Source organism: Petromyzon marinus, chromosome 32 (genome assembly GCF_048934315.1).
Source record: "Petromyzon marinus isolate PM22_M1 ecotype Great Lakes invasive population chromosome 32, UKy_Petmar_22M1.pri1.0, whole genome shotgun sequence".
In the NCBI taxonomy this organism is placed as follows: domain Eukaryota; kingdom Metazoa; phylum Chordata; class Hyperoartia; order Petromyzontiformes; family Petromyzontidae; genus Petromyzon; species Petromyzon marinus.
Genome location: NC_133698.1, coordinates 5,434,189 through 5,455,497, shown reverse-complemented (window position 1 = coordinate 5,455,497; position 21,309 = coordinate 5,434,189). Strand labels below are relative to the sequence as shown.

The 21,309-nt window shown below is 42.8% G+C and overlaps 1 long non-coding RNA gene across 1 annotated transcript; it reads left to right on the top strand.

Annotated features, from left to right (window-relative positions):
- Positions 1 to 4,790: 4,790 nt before the first annotated feature.
- On the top strand, positions 4,791 to 20,684 carry LOC142929621 (uncharacterized). Its single transcript, XR_012945808.1, has 4 exons — positions 4,791 to 5,773; positions 18,829 to 19,006; positions 19,613 to 19,722; positions 20,384 to 20,684. It is a non-coding gene; the product is annotated as an uncharacterized LOC142929621 (long non-coding RNA).
- The last annotated feature ends 625 nt before the right edge of the window (positions 20,685 to 21,309 follow it).

Below are 21,309 nucleotides of genomic sequence, written 5' to 3'. Positions count from 1 at the left end.
AGACCAGGCGATGGAACACGTGGTCTGCAGCGCTCTTTCACACAATGTCAGGTATAAACGCAAAGCACTCGCATTCCCCGATGACAATGGCAACACAGAATAACCCTCGTTAAATGTTTTGGCCGAAGATTAAGCGGTCTTGGGTCAGGGCCAGGGCCACATCGTTTGAAAGGGACAATGGACAAGGGTAGTAACGGAGTGGCAGTCAAGGAATAGACCGTGTCCGCGATGAGGCCATCCACCGCGGAGATGGAGCGATGACATTAGTTGGCTGTGCAAGTGCTCTGTGGATTAATTGCACCGCAGGGTCATCCAGCAGTGGATTGACCCTGGCTGGTGATGATGAGGAAATATTTGGTGGCCATTACAATTGGGGCTGGCCATGTGTCGTGAAAAAAATGTGTTCATCATATGCATCCGATAACAATAATGAATATAAAATGTTGACAAAAACATTTATTGAACCGGAAGTAGTCAATCGTCACCATGTTGGTTCATAATTTGCATATAAACAATTATCACGTCACATTCGCCGACACCTAGAATTGTTTTTAACCAAGTTCTAAACTATGGTTGTCCTTGAAGTTAACGTATGATAATGATACTAATTGATTAATACAATTTCATTTAAAGCTTTCGTGACTGCAGGGATTTATATTCTTGGTTCTTTCGGTAAAGTCACGTAGAAGGGAAACAATAAAATAATAAAAATATAACTTTTATAGTTTCCCTTCTACGTGACTTTTCCGAAAGAACCAAGAATATGATTAATACATATTGTAATTTACATATCTCCACCAATTCACGATGAGTGTTTCCATACATGTGGGAGTGAACCGGAGCTCCCAGAGAAAAACCATGTGTGCGAGGGGGCAACACTCTATTCCTGTATGGATGGAAATTATTGCTCTCTCCCAAGCAGCCATGTCATGTTTGTTTTACGTTTATTTTGATTCGTTATATATATATGATCCTGTTTAACCAGTGTCCTGGCTATTTTACACGGTGAGATGCGTTCTGCCGTGAGCACAGCAGCAGTAGTAGCAGCAGCAACAAAACCAAAAGACATAAACATCGATATTGCAGAGCACGAGTACAGAGTCCTTAACGCATATTGCAAGTTGACGCACGCAAGAAGGAAATTTCACAACATGTTTGATCCACCTACCCTCACCTCCAAGGTGGGAGCCGCCACCACCACCCAGCTAATGTTATCGCAAAGGTAATAATTTCTTACAGAATGTGTATGTACGCTTAATTTTAATTTCTTTAAACGCATGCCATCTTTGCGAAATGTATAGACTTTTTGTGCTATAATATTCTTAGCCCAAGATACCCTTGGAATAAGCTCAAGAATGTAGAGGTTTGTTTTTACTACCAATGCAATCTATTTTAGCAGCATTCTGCAAAAAGATACCGCTGCCCCATGAAACCTGGTATCTTGGAAAATGTCACACTTCATGGTTCAGTGATGTTTAAGTGAGGCTTTTCTGGGAGGTGTTATTTTTCAATGCCAGCATCAACAGCAGCTGACATGTAACCTCCAAACAACGGTGAAAACTCTAGCACGAATTTAGGGTGTGTCAGATGGCCTGCGAACATTAAAGTTGGCCAAATGCAAAATGGTCTGACCATCATCGTATACATCTTCCTTTCTCTATCTACGGTTAGATGAACGTACAAATGTTGGCTCAATTGCCTCGAGCCCTGAAGAGTCTTGGTGGTGTAAAACATGGCATATTTTGTCCATAGCTTGTTTTTCTAGTTTCAGCTATAGCTGCTTGAAATTGTTATATTTCAAGCAGCTATAGCTATTCGTATATTTTTTGTCACAGTGCTGCTGTTTTCATCGCGAGTCTTTCATTCTTTTGTTGATCGGACTTTTGTTAGTGTGGCACCCAAGCTATGGAATGCCTTGCCACTTGAGATCAGGAAATCAGAGTCGGTAGTAGATATATTTAAGTCTGTTGTGAAAACCCATCTCTTTAAACTGGCCTTCCCTCTTTAGTTTGCTCGGTTGCCCTGGTTCTGTTTTTGTTTCCTGCTTTTCATGCATTACGCATTGGGAACCAGAATGAAATGCGCATTATGAATATGAATATTAATTATTATTTCGAATTAATACATATGGCTGGGTTTCTTTCCCAATGGCTGCCAAAGCCTATTTGCAAGTGAAAAAGAAATGCATTAGCATTATAGAGGTTTTTGCCAATTCTCACCCACACCTTGGTTCTAAAAAATACAACGATGCTGTGAAACGTGCGAATTAATGCTTTCTCAAGGCTGTAAATTGCATCATTGCTCGTAGAGTTTTGTCAGTGGCCCCAGGTGTGAGCAGCATTTTTGTTTTAGCGGTCACCACACAGGCAATTGTGATACATTCCAAGAAAGTGCTTGTGAATAATGCGCGACTAATCAATGAGGTAGTAACGACTAAAAACAGATGTGAGATTTTTTTTGGTTAACTCAAAAGCGTTCATTTGCCTTTGACGGATGGCTTGACGACATGAGAGATTGGCGCCAGTAAGGTGTGCACTACTTGAGCATATTGGCACCAAGACAGAGGAAAGTGGAAAACAAATTACGGAATGTGCAGTGAACACCACACCTACCGGCTATCTGCCCATGGAGCATCATTATGATGATGATGATGAAGAGTTAATTTTGCGATTGCAAAAAGAGGAAGCATTGAGGCCAACAACCTTGCATTTCGCACGTCCATTTCAGCAATCACACTCTCCTTTGTGTCGAATAAGTGTGATTGTGCTAAAGAAGTGTGTGAGTTTCTGTCCAAATACATGGGACTTGGTCAAATTTGGGAAAATGAAACAAGTGCAAGTCACGTCTGGACATGCGATGTGAAAATTACATTAAGTAGAGTGTGTGGGTTTATCTCCAGCTGTATTGCCATGCATGATCCTATTTTTTTTTCTCAATGCAGCAAGACCCTGTGAAGGAGGAAAGTACCCTAATCCTATAAAAATGTTATCCTAATATGATCAGAAACGGCAGTTTTACCGCACAGTCAAAGCACTATTTTGAAATTTTTATTATCTCCATGTTCTTATTTAAAATCTGTGGTCCCTGGAGACATATATAACAATTGTGCAAATGCAGTGCGTAGGTCTGTTAATTAAATTGTGACATGCCATAGCTTTCCTGTAAAAATTAAATATTAATGTTTATTTTTATTTTTCAATTTGGATCCGGTCTCTCATTATCAACATCATACGAATCGGTATGAGATCAGATTCATAAGCTGGCTGTGGTTTGCGAATAGAGAGAGACACATTTACCACGAAAAAAAAGCCTCGCACTTTCATTAAATGTTGCAATTTGTGAACACTTCATTACTGGGGGACACGAGACTTTACCCTCTTCTTGGACTGGAAGGACCGTGAAATGAAATCAAGGAACCCTGACTGATCATTTAATTCTTCAGTCCAACAATATCCTTGGCGAGTTGCAATCACCGTGGCCTGATTGCCGCAGGTTACTTGTGCGTGCACGTTCGAGTCGGGATTTCCTAGAATTGACTGCTAATCGAAGACAGTTCTCTTCCTAATGGGATGCATTGTTAATTCCCTTCATTTGCATACCCGATAGGTGGTGCTGGTGGGAGAACGAGAGCATCCCCTTAAATTAGTCACAAAACGGAGGCTCGCCGCAATTACCGGAATTGATAGTGCCGCCGCTCCAGAAGGAAGTGGTGCCCTGTTGTGTGCCGATGTCCTGTTTAAAAAACAGTGGGTAAGCCACGGATTCACGATTTTGCTCTTATCCCCCCCCCCACCGCCTGTTCGTGTAAATGGTACAATGTAAAAACACCAAGCTATCTCGACCCCTACCAGGAGCCCTATAGCCCTAAGCAAAACAGGGACGTGTAAATGCTTATGTTTTAGTGTGTTCCGATAGCACAATGGCTACATTTCCGTGTTTTGGGTTAATGGAAGGGCCACTACACACCAGGTCTTGGTAATGGATTCTAGAATCCCTTACTTAAAAGTGCTGATCCTTTTAGTTTTATTCTGCCAAGGGTCTAACGATTGCTATTTTTGCTGTATAACCATTTACTGTACTGGATGTAGTCACCTAGAAATGAGAGCATGTGTTAAAAGTCAAACTTTTTTTTGATCTGTTGTTGATAATGCCATCGAGGCAGAACATTTTGCTTCTTTGAATATATTTTTATTTACATACAATTTGACGTGTCACCTCACATCCATGCCTCTGACATTCTAACCGATACATGACAGTTTAAAACAACAAAAATAGATCTCAAGCAGAGAACGACATTTTTGTTTACGATCGGGTGCAATTGATGCAGTCTTTTTGAGCACGACAACCATTCTGCATTGTTTCTGTAATGCACCCAATACGGGCCCATCTCAATATGCCTACACAAATACAATGGCCATTTGTGCTATCAGAAATAAATGATGCATAAATCGCAAATTTTTTTTAATAAACTGCCCTTTCAGCTTCATACCCTGGATATTTCAGTTAAATTGCTCTAACATCAAAGTTGGAGGCTTACGCTGCGTAAAGTGTATTGTGTTTTTTTTTACGCCTCTATTTGGAGCGTGCTCAATGTTTAGTAATGAGATGGTGGCTCTGCTTTGCCAAATGGTTTTGCTCCCATGTGTAACACGTTGAATTCTCCATGCAGTTAAAAATAATCAACACGTGCGTTTTCAAATTTGATTCTTTATTAAATACTCCCATCTCTTCATCAGAATACCCTTTATTATTGCCTAAATGTGTTTTGCTATCTCAATGTGTTTTGCTAGTATTATTTATGGCATGAACACGCACTCAAATGACATTTCCACTTAAATAATGAGTCTGTCTATACGTTTTGTACTGTCGAGTTACATACAAACTAGATTCTGCCATGATGTCACGGTCAGCTTGTCACTGCTTCCATTTCGATCTCCCGGCACGGCAGTTAAAACAAAGGTGAAAGCTTTGGCAATATATACGAAAGCTTCAAATCAACTCGCCTCTGTCCAACACAGCAGTGTGAATGAGTACAGCCAATGGTGGTCGTGCGCTCAAGAGAACACGCTTGAGAGGATAACCCCCCACAGAGAGACGGAGCGCTGAGATCGATCCATGTGCAGGAGTGAGACACATCACGGTTATCTCAAGACCGTGCGGGATGGAAATGAGACGTGGTGGTGGCAATTGTTTCCAGCGGCAGACAGATCCACCGCAAGCACTCCCTGCATCGCGCCAGCTGAGAGGGATTTCTCCCCGTGCGAGTGCTTTCATTTGCCGTGGCCGCGTTCACCATGAATGCACGCACCGTCTGCTCCACGGTGGACGTTAAAGATCTCGTGACGTGATATCGACAAAAGCGTTGGAGGCTGCGATGTGTGTAGGCGTCGTGGTCTGAATTTGCCAAATTTGACTGGCAGGGTGCATGACAACACCACCGCCTAATGTGAAACGACTGCGGAATATACTCATCTGTGAAATATACCGCCTTGGTGATAGCCTTGGGCGGTAAGAATGACGCAAATACCAAGCGAACTCATCATTTTACTTGATCGTTCGTAAAAGCAAAGTACTTTGCTTATTTTTACGTATATAATATTTAGTGAACACATTTTATTCCAAAGCACCTCTACTCCCAGTCGAGATTATTCGTGTTTTTTTTTTACTCCATGTATTTGCTTGATCAAGATGCTTATTAAGCCACTGGAGCACAATGGAATCTGTCGTATATCAGTGGAACTGTCAAGTGAAGGACGCTTGCTTGGTTTTATAGGTAAGAACCACGTGAACGGAGTTGCTCATTCACAAATATTACATGATGCACATGGGGTTAAGCTCACCTAAATGTCGCCATCTAAGGGAACAAGCATGGCAAAGCCGACACGGTTAAATCTATTGCTTAAATACTCCGCTCTATGAGAACTCTGACAGTGCCATAATTCTCTGTACCAAAGGCAGAGCAATCAAATTTGTAGAGAACATATGAACGAGTTTGCCAGGAACAATATAATTGAAATACGATATATTCGGCTTCCTCCGTCGTTTGCAGTAGGTCATGCTGTCTTGAATTTTTAGTTGGTTTCGGGACTTTAAAGCCGAATGCGTTTAAATACTGCAAATGCATGTAACTATATTTCAGCTGTGGGAACTTATTGCCCCAGAAATAAGGATGAAGAACATTAATACATTGACAGTTTCATCTTTGAGCCAATCAAATGGCCGATTGCTTGCAAACACGTGTGGGTTTGTGCATTTGTGTGCGTGTGTGTACAATGTTACGTGAGGAATGATGCTGTAATTGTTAGTGCACTATGCTGCAGACTCACCACCCTGAGTTTGATTTTCTGCCCATAGCTAAAAGTGGTGATTTATCTGGACTGGTCCTGAGCCTCTTCTAGGTTCACTTGGCCTTAAATTAGCACGTGCTGTGTTGAGTAAATATAAGCAATGGAAAAGATAATGGGGGTCAGATGTGGGGTGAGGCACACCACCCTCTTGTTCGCTGGGCTGGCCTTCATAGACGTTCACGAACAGAACTTTTCCCATCAGTCAGTGCAGGTTACACGAGGGATTTCTGTGTTGTATATAAATCGGAGGTTCAATGATTTGCACACTGCATTGTGATCTCAGCTATCAAAATGTAACTCAAGGCCATGCACAATTATCACTTGTATAACTATTTGCATACCTATATGGCCTGTCCTTTTCGAGGTTTTCTCAGCCTAAAATAAGTATGTATATATGTTGTACTTAACACCGATTCACAAAACCACATGTGTGCCAGCAGACCGCAAATCTAAACGTTGATGAATCGTGCAGTCCTTCGCGACGTGCATCTGCCCTCGGATTTGTGTTATTTATTCATCAACAACACGTGCGGTTCCTAGACATCCTATTAGCCCAGTCGTCGATTGAGTAAGTCACTTGTAGCGACACGACTTTATTGTACAATTGCATTTATTCCGGATCATAAACTGTCACGTGCCCCCCTCCACCTTCCTATTTTACAGGCAAATGGACGGATAGACAAACAGAGGTCATGTCTATGTTGTGAAAAAAAAAGTATCTTCATGTTTGGGTTTGTAAAGGTTGACAAGTATTTTCAATCTTTGTCGTGCCCTGTTAGAAGTTCTTTGCACACTGTATAAGACTTAAGCAGGTGCTTATGGGATCTCGTCCATTTTCTCATCACGAGTAACAATCTACAGAGTCGATTTATGATGAATTTTGAATTAATTGTTTTTTTTTGTCAATAAGCATTATTGACTTTGTGGTTGAGTTGAAAGACAAAAGGGCTTTCCTTAATTTAAATACATTTCTTAATGAGGCTGAACAAACAATGCAAGCAGTCATCACTTTTATAAAGTAGACCCTACCACTGGTAATTGTTTAAATTAGATTGTTTAGATGTATTTGTCGATACGTTTAAGGACTGTAGATTGTACGTATGTAAAAAAACGAAACTCTCCAGGTCTATAGCCTAGGATTTCAAGACACCGATTGGTATTTAAATTACATTTTTAATTAATTTCTTGGTTCCGTGAGATTAAATTGGAATTAGTTTAAATTTGTGATACGGAATTTCTATGGGATTAGTGTAATATTATGATAGCTCCTTAAAGGATTATATTTTATTTAAACACACACGACTATCCTGTCGCAGATTGTTATGAGTTGGAAAGGTCCAGTGAGTGAAGGCAATTGACGGAGGGATGGCACACGGATTGCGGAGATTGTCAGAGGGTTGTGGTATTAATAAGACTCTCTTAGGCTTTCTCTTTACGAGCGCCTCGTGTAATACGGCAAATCAAATTGCATTCGTCACTCGGGTTACCGGTATATAATCCCATTCGGCTCGCATGCACATTAATCGTTGCAGAATGTTCCGTCGCATAATCCCCTCCCGGATTTTGAAACCGCTAAAGCACATGCTCGCGATCGAAGGGCGCGCGATCAATATGATGTTCTGGCTGCGCTACCGAGAGCTGCGGACGGATCTAGGAGTGGTTGACACCACTGGCTGGGCCATCGTGGGCCCGTGGTGTCCGATAATTTGTACAAAGGAAGGAATCAATTTTGCTTGGCCTCGGTTGTCAAAGTTTTCTCCCCCATCGGGTTCCGTGTCAAGCCAAATTGTGTCCAACTCAAGCAAAAAAACCTGCCAGACCTTCCTCGTGCAAAGCAGTTAACCGGACACGAGAGGCTGGCCCTAAAGGGGCAATACGTGGTGCTGTCACGTATCGTCGGAGGGAACAGTTGCATCTCACGCTGTCGCTTGTGACATGTGACAACCTTTGAGGAGACACTGAGATTCGATATCTTCTGAGATCGAGGCAAGTGCCCGTGATTTTTAATCGCCCCATCTAAGTGTGTGTTGAATTAAAAAAAAAAACAATTAAATGAAGATGCTCCGATCACTTCATGTTTCAAATCCCCCTGATGATCATCCAAATTGGGAGGTCGACTCACTTATCATCCAAGTTGGGTTGATAAAACGTCCACCCTGTGCGTGTGTTAATGTAGTTGTAGTAGTCGTGGGAGTTGTCGTTAACAGTGATTGACCCTTGCCATACAAGTGTGGAATTTCCACTTGTGACCTAGGGCCTCAAACAGAAATGTGCCTTCCTCTTTAATCATTTGACTAACGAGGAACTTAAATTGTTTTATTTGTAGTCGAAGCTTCCTTCCACACACTGTGGGGACAAGTGCTGTTAGCACCTATAAAGGCTGACACGGCACAGGAGGGGGTGGGTGGTCAGAAGCACGCCTGACAGCTTTTGTCTTCCTAGTGGCGATGTTTACACACCTTCACCAAGTACTCATTTGAGGCTGAGTCGACCTACGGGAGGCACAGGACCGGTTCAGATAATTGTCACTGGTGGTGGCCGTGAGCAGGATTCGAACTCGGTCGCCAGGTTCGTAGCACGGCACGCTAACCGCTACACCACCGCTCCACACACACATACGCACACCCACCCAAACACTTTCCGAACATACATATTCACTCAGATGCGGGTCAATAGGATTTGTAGTGAGGGATTAAGGTCTAACTTTGCGTTCGTCCTCTGGCATGTTTTAAGGGCACTTGTAAAATAACGTATTATTTAGATAATGAAGGGTCAGGTTGAAAGTAAATAATATACAGCCATTGTACCTTGATAATCTTGTAGTGGTAATATCATATTGGGATATGGTGAAATATAATTAAACACCTTACAGCATATATCTCAATCATGCAGACGTCACTTTGGATAAAGATGCAGATACAATTTACAGAGGCGCGTATTCATGTATAATATATTCAAATGTAACGTGATTGCTCTTCGAAATATATCCCAAATGATACGTATATACACACACACGCATGATGTGTATAAGATATATTCATTGAGGCCCACAACGGAATGATTTTACTCTGAGCAGTAAAATATCTAAGTGACGTGAAATTTCAGCTGATGGGGGTTATTTATTTCGGTTCAGACCATCTCCTAATCCAGAATCTGGATAAAGCAGTGACTGAGTGGCATTGTTACATGAGAGTGTCGCTTTAAATGACCTTGAATTTTGCATTTTACATTTACGTTTTGCCTGAAGGTATGGCTTGTTCACAGGAAGGTGATGTTTATGCCAGAGCTTATTTTAGATTATCCATGACTAAAGTGGGATGAAAATAGCATAGCTTAATAAATTATAGAGGTTCGGCAAAAATAATGCATAATATATACATTTTTAGGTTGCTATGGTAATGTAATTATAGTATCCAACCCACATATATACTCTTATTATACATTAATGAAGTTATTATTACGTTAAAAAAACATAATTTATTGTTAAATCATTTTTCAGTCCTCCCGAAATAATTTCTTCCAAAGTTAAAATATAGTTAGATAACACACACTGTCAGAGCACTGAGCCAGCACTGCTGAGATCCAGGCTCAACATTCACATCGTCATCCTTAATTAAAGCAGCTTCTCAAGTGCAGTGAGTGTTAGGGTCTTAGCCTAGTCACTAGTGACTTCACGAAAATAAATTATGTTTCATTTCAGCTGAATGTGGTCTGGCCCACTGGTTTTAGTTTAAACGAATGCACGCTCGGCATGCAAGAGATATTTGATATTATTGTATAAAACCTATATCGGGAAGTTTTAACGTTGTTACACTGATTGCACATGTCACTGGATAAACATTATAATAGAAATAGATGAAAAAAAACATTATTGACAGGTAGTCAGTAATATGTATTCAAACTATGTTATTTGAATACATGTTATTACAATCTTAGTATTCTGACGCAGAAGTATAATTTCTGCGATATATCTATATTTTTATTGCGTTTTCAAGAACAGGACATTAGCCCATTGTTACTATCTGGGTAAGTGCCTTGAAATTAGTTTTTCAAATAGAAGGCACTGTTAAAACAAAGCTGCTAATAAAATTATGGGGGGGGGGGTGGATAATTGGGGATCATGTGTTGATCTATAGCTCATTAGAATACTGGTGATGAATGCTAATCATTGCCTTCCAGTTGTTACAACTATGTTTTTTTCCCCTACATTAACTTTAATACTCTAACTTCTTCCTAACTCTTTATAACAGGATCTGACCTTGTTGCATTAATTTTAGAGTGCTAAAAGCAATGACATTTGAAGGTGTCCCAAATCCCGTTTAAGGATTGATTAATCTCCTCGTTGGTGCCAATGAGTAACTCTTTATAGGGTGTCAACTGTACTTGTACTTATAATACAGGTTTTCTTGGGTTAGATCGCGTAAATATATAAATGTGTCGCTAAACCCGGCACCACCCGACACAGCCAATTCGCAAGGTTTGTCACGTAAACAAAACATGACGACTAGTTGCTAGTTCAGCACACCGCTGTGTTGGAGAGTAAACCCCACAACATTAACAATTCCATTAAGACGTTTCGCCGGTAATTGCAACCAGCCTCATCAGGAGACAGCCAGAATTGTGTATTTGTACTATTTCGTAGACTTGCCACCACTGGTTCAGTGTTCCCATTGGAGAAGAAGGCTGCCCTATTGCTGGTGTGGGCAATAATGCAGTTTGACTTATCACGACAGAATCGTCGAGGAGTTGAACAATTCACTACGTTGTGGCGATTTAACAAATTGTCATTAAATAAATAAAAAAACATTCTCGTTGGTCTGCGATGGTGAAGTCGGCAAACGACGGAGGGCTAACGCGACATTGATTCTTACGGACGCGATTCGATGCCCATATCATTAGCTTAAGAATCGATATTGATTCAAGGTCAAATTTTCTTTTTGTTTAACAAGGTGAGCAGTCAAGGTACAAGGACAGCCTCATTGGGACCAGTGACCCGGGTCACCAAAAAATGACGGAATAAAAACACATTTACGAATCAATGCACAGTTCCACCCGAGTGTCCGTACTCATGTGGGACTTGTTTTTGCTCTCTTTTCTCACGATAACATGTCGATGTGATTGCAAAGGGGGGGTGCTGCTGTGGCGCAATGCCCAGCACACTTGCAATCCAGAGGTTACCGGGTCGATGCGATCTCCAGGCGCGGCAGTTGAAATAAGAGCCTACGTTTCTTGAATCCCCCCCCCCCCCACCAAGCCCCTCCCACCTCTGTTCAACCCACAGTATACGTGGGTAGATCACCCTTTCGTCGATTGGCAGGTCACGTATCGTGGGGGTAAATTGTGTAGACTCTTGAGTGTCTTCTAAGACCTCTGCGGCTTTCCCCAGCGGTGGTCCTTCTGCAAGCAGTGACACTGCTCCGGCCATTGCAGGGCTACGCATTTGGCTTTACAATCCAATGTGGCCATCGGGGGCGTTTTTCCATGCCGATTTCCGGAGACGTGACATACCTGATGTGGCACCTGCAATTTTCGTCTAAATAATTATTGCCCACGGTCGTGGCTGCCTCTGAGCGATATTGGGGACCATCAAAAAGCGAAGAGACTAAGAATAATGCGCGCCTCGAGACTTTTCCTTTTTCTTTGTAAATTTATTATTTAAGTGTCATCCTTAATGAAGGTTTTTTTTATCGGGCGCTATTGTTTTTTTTTTGTGTGTGTTGTAAGGCATAGTTGGATATTACCATCCTTAATTGACTATGGTGATGCTCTGTCGTACATGTGTACAGTACGTCAATTCCATGTACCATTACGAAACGCATCTTGGTTAATTTGATACTCAGTTCGCGGCCACCTCTACACCAATAATTCGCCAGTGGTGGGCTGTGTGACTCGAGCTTTAGAAGAAAACAGGGACAATTTAGTCCAAATTTGTTAAATCAATACTTCATCTCGTCTAACCCTACGGCCGTAGATTATTTTAGTGTTCACTTTCCTTGTTGTGCTTTGCTCAATTTGAACGGTAAATTAAAGTATTTTAAATAATTTGATAAGCGCACGGTTTTATTGGTGTTACACATTGTGCCATTCCACCCCTCTCCTCGCCAGCAAGGCAAGTCCACAATTAAATCCAATAGTTGAATACTGTACAGTACCTAACTTTTCTATATTTATTTTTTCAACAACAAATCCAGAAAAAAAACAGAACCACAGTATAAGGGACGAATGCGATATTGGGGGATTTTTTTTTTATTTAAGCAAGAAAAACGAAGGGATGAGAAAGGATCGCATAAGAAGATAGAGAAAGGGTCATATAAAGGAAATTGCTTAAACTGTATATTGTTTTACATTGTGGTGAATGTAGTGGCATCAAGTGGCTGCAGGGGTCAAGTGTAGCATTAGCCCACTACGCGCTACGCACCTTCGATTAGCACGGTTGGCTACGTACATTGTGAAATAAGTTCAACATCATACATACACACGACATATACAAATTTAAATGCACAGTTTCTTGCACGTGTGAATCAACGCATGCATCTTAAGCTTAAACGCCTATCATTATCTTTCGATTGATGCATAGTTACATCTCTAAAACAACCTCCTGCCATAGTGCACGTGCCACTACTGGATAACCTCAGTGCTAGTTGCCAAGCTGGGCGCACGGTGATAGCACGCCAAGTGTATAACATCTTACTGGCAAAGAAGGTCGTGCGAGAGACGCAGGGGTCATGCGTTAGCAAAAAAAGGTGACCAACAAGCAGGGCCGCCCAGAGGTTCCTGGAGGCATGCGGCAGAATGTCACGCTGGCTCCCTCCTTCCACCATCCACAGGCCCGTTCTGGGGCCCTCTTGTACGTGAGACCCATGGCGACTTCTCCCTTTTTGCCCTCATCTGGGCGGCCCTGCTGACAAGTGCCCTTTAACCTCATTCTCGTGAATGTCGCCTATCTGTTTCCCCACTGCGGCAGGAGGTTGGCTGCCTTTAGCCATCCAGTAGTGCCTTCCACCGACTCCCTCCACAGGGGCTGAGCCTGACACCACTTGCAGCAGACATTGGCAAGCAATGAGCTCAGCTCCAGGTCATCCTGGACCACGTCAGCCCAAACTCATTTCTAGCTCATGCTGTTCCCATCCATTAAATTCAGAGCTGTTTGGGTCAGGCTTTTTTTTTTTAATATAAATTCTGGATTACCAAATGTTCAGGACAAGGGCACTCCATATAAAATGTGGGACCATATTTAATTGTAAAAGCACGGATAATTCACTATGTAACACAATTTTTGTTCCTGGATAGTAAGTGTTATTTTCTTATTGCTTATGCCTCAACAGTATAAAAAATGGCTATTCCCCACAAACTTTGCTTTTATGACTTGGACTTTATGTGAAGGAATGATACAAATGCACACCACGTTTTCTCATTGAAAATAGGTAAATTTCTAAATATCCCTGTCCTGGTTACAAAAGCAAAGTTTGTGGGGAATAATAGCCATTTTCTGTACAATTAGAAAATAACACTACCCAGGAACAATTTATTTTTATTGTTTTGTTACACAGTGATCACAGGCAGCCAGTCTGAGTAGTTGAGGCTAGTGCAGGCGTTCCTGCAAGGGGATCCAGATAATAGACAGCCTAATCTTGGTTCAAAGACCCAGAGCTTCATGAGGAGCTGCAGGCCCAGCGAGCTTTTACACATTATGCAGCTGATGGAATGATAATACGACTCAACGGCAGACACACACACATAAACAGGTCACATGGATAAGCACGTCTTTGCTCAAACACCCACAACATCGCGATTATGACCAGCATCTTAGTTGGCAAAGTCAATGGACCACCCAGGTCCCGCAGCCGTGGTGTATGGTGGTTCGTATCATGTTGGCTCTTCACATCAAACCTCACAGACATCCCTGGCTCATTTACAACCACAGCTCTCTGCTCAGGTTTCCATGAAGCTGTCATCGTCATTACCACCACTGTTTTTTTTTGTACATAGGGGTGGGTTGCAGGTGGTCCCATGGTGGTTTTCTCACTGAGGAGTCCAACGATGTGCGGTTCGAGGCCCCATTGCAGATGTTTTTTTTTTTTAAATAGGAACGTGAGATAACACGTGCGGGAATTTAGAATCAAATTGATCATCATCATTGTCCTCCATGCTAAATCTCAGGATCCCACGGTGCAGCAATCCGCCAAGCATCTGCACACGGACGGATTTTCTGGTTACTTTGCATCGGACATTCTGTTACACCAAGCATGCTTGTAGATGATTCTGTGTGCTTTCTCATGTCCAAACAAGTTGAGCTCAATAACGAATATTCTCCATAAAAGCGAAGGATGTCTTTATGGTACACAAGCCATATGCAGCGTAATGGTGGTGCGAGGCATAACGATCTACATTCCATTAATCAAGCAGGACCTTCTTGTAAACGGGATGCATGCAGTTTAATGGCACTCCCTTGGCTTGAAGAGGATTCACACAATTATATTTATTTTTTGGATTTTCATTGGATTGGCTGGAGAGCATAATGGTTTAGACATGATTGCCACTTTTTATGACATGGATGGTTTGAATGCGACGACTTGCTGATTATGCTACAGGCTATTACAAAACCTTCTGCTGGCTGCTCTGAAGAGGACATTAAGGATCTTGTGAAAGCATTTGTTAAAGGAGCCTCGTGTCAAAGTGAAAATTAGTCAAAACCATTTTTTTATATGTATATAAATGTTTTTATTGCAACAAAACTCGAGCCCAGTACATCACGCCGAAATGTTCCAGTGACGGGGTACAGAAAATCCGTGGATAATCCATTCCGGCGCGATGGAAGAACACGAAAGAGGAGAGGAGAAAGGGCGGGGGTGGGGGGGGGGGTAGAAAAAAAGGTGGAATAAATAAGAAAACCGAGAAATCGAAAAATATACAGAAGGCTAATGGGCTTGTGATCTGACCTTCTGCCGCTGCTAGTTCCGATCCCGCTTGACCACTGACGGGCTCTGCCCAGTTGTATTATTTATTTATTCAGCAAATGCTTTTTACACGTGACTATCATACAGTTAGATTGCCAGATATGCGCGACAAATAAACAGCCACGTCCATGTGTCCCCTGCACGTACCCAACCATGTCAACCATGTCAACCGTGTCCGAGGAAGCCAACGCTGCGGCTAACCTGGCCAAAGCGTTACGATCCTGGCCAACACGTGACCACAGTTACACCTCCTGCTCGGGCCTTAGGCACCAGGGCTGTGGGGGCCCTGAACTCTGTGTTCGTCAACTCTGTCCTATTACAACCGTTCTTAAAATTGGCGGTGCTTATCACCACTGGTGGACCTAAGCAGATGGTGGAAATTTTGCTATCTTGTGGCATTGGTCAATTTCAGCGTAGGATAACTTCAATTGACTTTTCACTCAAGTGATACTCATTTTTTTTATTGACCCCAAAGCAGATGATCAGCTTCGTAAAAACCTGGGTGGAATTTGAACTTGCAGCCTTCCAATTGTAAGCCAAGTGTTCTGTCGAAGTACTATGTAATGTGCTAAGCCCATTGTGAATCCCCTGCTGGATGATGACCTCCCCATATCGTATCGGTCAATAGAGCATGTTTAACCAATACTTCATTATGCTTTTCAGTGGAAGCTGGCGAAGTGGTTGGTCTCCCAGAAGTCGTTTAGATATCGCTCATCACCGATATTAGCCATGGCCAGAAACTTAACTCGGCTAAACCGGGTTCAAAGCGTTGTGCACTCACCAATCTGCAACTGCTATACCGCCAGTGGTATGCAGTGATCCAAATTTGCCTAATTTGCAAGCAAATGCACAGTGATTTATTTGGTCGTAAAACTCTCTCCTGCCAGCGAGTGGACATTGAGACATATGCATCTCGCAGGACCTGCCCGTTCCAAATATGTTTCCAATAAATAAACGTCGTGGCCAAGGTGGCAATCGGTGCACCGACGTGGGACGGTGACAGAACAGGTGTAGAGTGTATCCATGAAATGCTATTCATAAGGGCCCTCTCCGTAGGGATCCTGGATGTTTATGCTGTACTCAATCAAAAGAACATTTACCACCTGAACAGATGGGGGGAGCTTTCTGCAGATGGCAATATAGCCGCACGTGGCACCCACACATTTTCCCTCGTCTTCAAGGCAATTAGCTTGTGGTGGGCCAGTTGAGTGCCAATTGATTTAAGCTCTGCAGAGTTGCCATGCCTTGGGATGATTGGAACCTACTGGGATCACATTGAAATTCCCTAAGTTTAATAAGGTAAACATGTGATTAGACATAATTAAAGGGTGCAACATACGAATGACACCCCCTCCTCCCCCGGTTAAGTTGTGTTAGACTCATCTGCAAAGCAGTATTCTTCATTTTATTTCATTTATATATTTTCAACAAAGACACAAAACAAAAGATCCAGGCTCCACATTCTCCAAGTGGATGGCGCAGGCACATACAATGGTAGTGAGCCACCCGCTGTGAAATAATGAGCAAAGAAGAGGCAGGAAAGATAAAAAAATAAGTAGAAGAATAGAATTGAAAACAGAAAGAGGAAAACATAAAGGAATAAAATGTATGGTGGGAACACATTGCGTAATGGAGGTCAGATCGTCAATGAATTCACGAAGGACACCGAAGTCGTCCTGTAGGACTTTAGTGATTGCTGTGACAGAGACCCTGATTGTTTACGGGTGGATATCCCTAACTCCTTCGCTCCAAAATGTAACGTACTGGTGGTCTGTCAAGACTGACACAAATAGTGATGGCGTGGCCCGCACCTCCCCATAGCTGCCTTTTGTTTCAACTTCGCGAAAGGTCAACAGTTTCCCTATGAAGAGTCTGGCCTCGCTAATGAGAGTCAGGAATTTATAGCACTGGCTCGGAGCTGTAAACAAGAACACGGCTACACTCTCATCTGAGCTTGGGAACAAACGCGCGCGGTGTGTGTGTGAGACTATCATCATCATCATCGTCGTCATCATCATCATCAGCAGCAACCATGCTTTGGATGAAGGCATCCCCACGTCACCATTGCTAACGGTTGCGCGATTCAAAATCCATCTAACTCCTTCGCTCCATCTCTGCCGTGCTCATCCTCTCGAGCATGTTGCTCCTTTGGCTGTCATTCCATTACTCGTCTCGGCCATCTGTTATCACCCCTTTCAGAGATTTGTCCTGTCCCAGCCCACTTTTTTCCGAAGGTCACCATCACATTGTATGTATGTATGTAGAAACTTTTTCTCACCGCACACAGCCAACCGTGCTAATCGGAGGTGTGGGGGAAGGGCAACAAACTAAACACACACAAAATAATTTATCATTCTATGTTCTATCATCCCATGTGTCCCCATTCTTGCCTCCCAACTTTAACCCCACGCATCCGTCTCACCGTGCGTCTCTGTGCAGCTTTTTTACCATTCTCTTGCCCTAATGTCCACGTTTCTGATCCCTGTCATGCATTCACGTAACCTTTTATATATAACTAGTTTCAAGGACGTTACAAAATCATGTTGGAAATAGTTACAGAATCAATGTGTGTGCATGATTTTTACTCTCTCTTGAATGAAAGATTGGCTGAGGCATTGTTCCTTAATTGAGGCATTCCATTTCTGTATAAGCTTTGCTAATTTTGCTCTAACAGCTGGTGAAATTATATTTCAGGTAAGTAGGAGGACCTTCCAGATGTCACAGCTGAAGTCGCCACTGTCCTAGGCCACACGGAATAACTGTGTGTAAATATACACATCTCGGGTTGAATATGGCTACAGATACATGAAGTACAACAGAAAATATTATTCTCCAGTGTATTGATTTATAAATGTAATTAAAATTGTTCTGGTTGCTGACTACTTCGTCCATGAATTTAACTGTACAATGGATGCACGCGTCATGAAATGAAGTACTGTAATTTTTAATATTAATTGATATTTATTTTATTAAATTACTTCATGAATGCATTCTGCATGTATGACAAATAAATAAACACTACATTTACAAATTAAAGCAAATTAGTAGGCTCTATGTCAATGCAAGCTGTGTGGCCTTTGCAATTATCTTTCCCGAAATGAATTGCACTGATAATAGGTATCCTCACTGCTAAATAGGCCCTCTATCACAATGGGGTTTCACCTTGTCACACACAAGGGTGTTTAAATGGGAAATATATAGATTATCTGGCAGAACACCGAATCTCCATGTTGTGAAGCGGTGAGTGTACTGTACATCCTGGCCAGGATCAACTTAGCCACACCATCATCAATGTTATGGGGCCGGTAAAATTAATACTACCTCATCAGGCAGCACAACTCGGCAGGATGCCGTTAGCGGGGTTCTTCTGAAGATGTTGGCCATGCCATGAGAGAGTTGAAATTTACACCACTGCTACTCACCTTGTTTACCTACACAGCTATCTATCCACACGCCTCCCTTGACTCCCATAAGTACGTATGCGAGGTACGTATTTTTTTTTAATAGTACGGTTTTGTTTCCAGCTCATCGTGGCAAAAATAGCCACTGGAAAATCACACGTTTCATGAGGGCGCCTCGCTGGGATGTGCCAGTGGAGAAGCGGAATTATTGGCGGTGGTGCCGGATTTTGGGTGGTTGGCCAATGCCCTTAACGAGGGCGCCATTATTCTCCGAGCCCAGCCGCTGAGCTCCATCGTGAAGGTAGGCGAACCGCACGCATTTTATATCTTGGGCAATTGCCTCGGAGTCAACATGGAAACGAGATGTGTGCACCCACGGCTCAACTTCCAAGCCTGGGCGATGTTCAAAACACGTGGCGGAACATGACGCGCCATTGGATTTTAGCTGCACACAGTCGAATCAAACTCATATCTCGTGCATGGTGCTTTCACCACGACCGATATTACGATTAATACAATGTGTGTTTTGGGTTATATCGTGTGGGCGTGAGGTAATTAGTGCTATGCACCCTTCACCACTCGACACAGCCAAGCCAATCATGTTGCCACGTGGACAAAATCAAACGTATCAATTGATTTTGTTTGTCAACAAAACGGTGTGTTGAAGAGGCGAGCAAAATATGACTTTCATACGCAACGTTTCGCTGAAGATTCGTTGAAGAACAAAATCAATTGGCACATTTGTCCGGGTAACAAACTTGATTTGTTTGGCACTGTTGGGTGGCGGTGTACATCGCTTCAATTGGCATAACACCCACAGTATCTCACCCAAACAAAATCCATCATCACCGCGGGTCATACATTTGTCTGACCATCAAACAAAAACGTATTACATATATTTTTAAAGATGGCCTACCAACCCGAACACCTCGCGCGTAGAAGATCATGGAAGGAAGGACATGGAGTGGGACACGGAGCAGAAGTGCTTGAGCACATGGAGCTTCGGGGCACATCGAGGTGAAAACCTGGTCCCGAGCAGTGGGATTGGTCCTGAGCCATTGCTGGGCTGTTCCTGGGCATGCAGAGCCTGGATAGCAGTGGCCATGGAAACAAGGCAAAAATAGTCTCACGTACAATCATGACGTAAACCCATGGGTGCCTTGGAGAAAACAAAGGAATGTGACAGTGTAAATATACAAATGGAAACAAGCATTCGGACAGAGTGGCAAAGCTCCTTATCTGACTCATCCTCAGATAACATTGAGGTGCCTTGGCAAACACAAATAATAAACCGGCAACTAACTAATGTGATGCGGTTTAAATGTAAAAAAAACAACGTTATTAAGTGTAAGTGTATGTGTACGTGGCCCTGTATGTGTTTGCGCGTTGCACTACGAACCTGGCCACCCGAGTTCAATTACCGTCAATGGTCAATACGAGTGGCTATTATCTGAACCGGTCCCGAGCCTCCCCTAAGTCGATTCAACCTCAATGGGCACCTGGTACAATGTGTGAACATCACCACTAGGGAGACACAGGTGGACGGGCAGGGTGCTGGCCACCAACCCCATCGTGTGCCGTGCCTGGCCTTCATAGGTGCTACTACTCGCTCACAGCGCTTTCCCCAAAAGTATGTTAAGGCTATATGGGACATCTTTGTCTTTGTGTGTGTATGCAGTCGCCCTACAACAACAACGGAGGGCAGAGGAGTGGTGCTCACAACGACGAGCGGAGCTCCGGGCGGCTGAAACACAGCGAGTTGACACCGTGCGGAGCACAGTTGGTTCATCTGTCAACCTATGGTACTTAGGTCTGTTCCGTGACCTCCTGCCACGTGACTGCTTCAAAGTGTACCTAGCCTGGCACAAGGAGCCGTCCATAAATGACGTCACGCGATTTTTTACGATTTTTGACCCCCCCTCGTCAATCGACGTCACAAAAAATAAACCTCCCCCTCAAATATGACGTCACAAAGCTGTCCCCCCCCCCACCCCCCCAAAATATATATATAAAAAATGCTTTAAATCGCTTTAAACTATTGTCATTGTAGTGCGTATTTAATGTGGTGCTGCACTCTGATGTTGTAGGAGAAAACATTTATTAAAACGTCTATTTAATTAAGTAGAACGTGTTGTTTATATTTATTTAAAGTTATGCATTTTGATGTGACGTCACATTTCTCAAACCCCCCTCCCCCCTCGTCACCCATCGTCACAAATGTCTGACCCCGCCCCCCCCCATAGGTACATGACGTCATTTATGGACGGCCCCCAATCATTGTAGTGACATCACCACCACTTAGTGGCGAATAGCGGCCATTGTTGTATGCATCTACAGTGAGGGAACAAGTATTGATCCCCTGCTGATTTTGTACGTTTGTCCACTGACAAAGAAATGATCAGTCTATAAATTTAATGGTAGGTTTAAATGAACAGTGAGAGACAGAATAACAACAACAAAATCCAGAAAAACGCATGTCAAAAATTTAATAAATTTATTTGCATTTTAATGATGGAAATAAGTATTTGACCCCTCTGCAAAACATGACTTAGTACTTGGTAGCAAAACCCTTGTTGGCAATCACAGAGGTCAGACGTTTCTTGT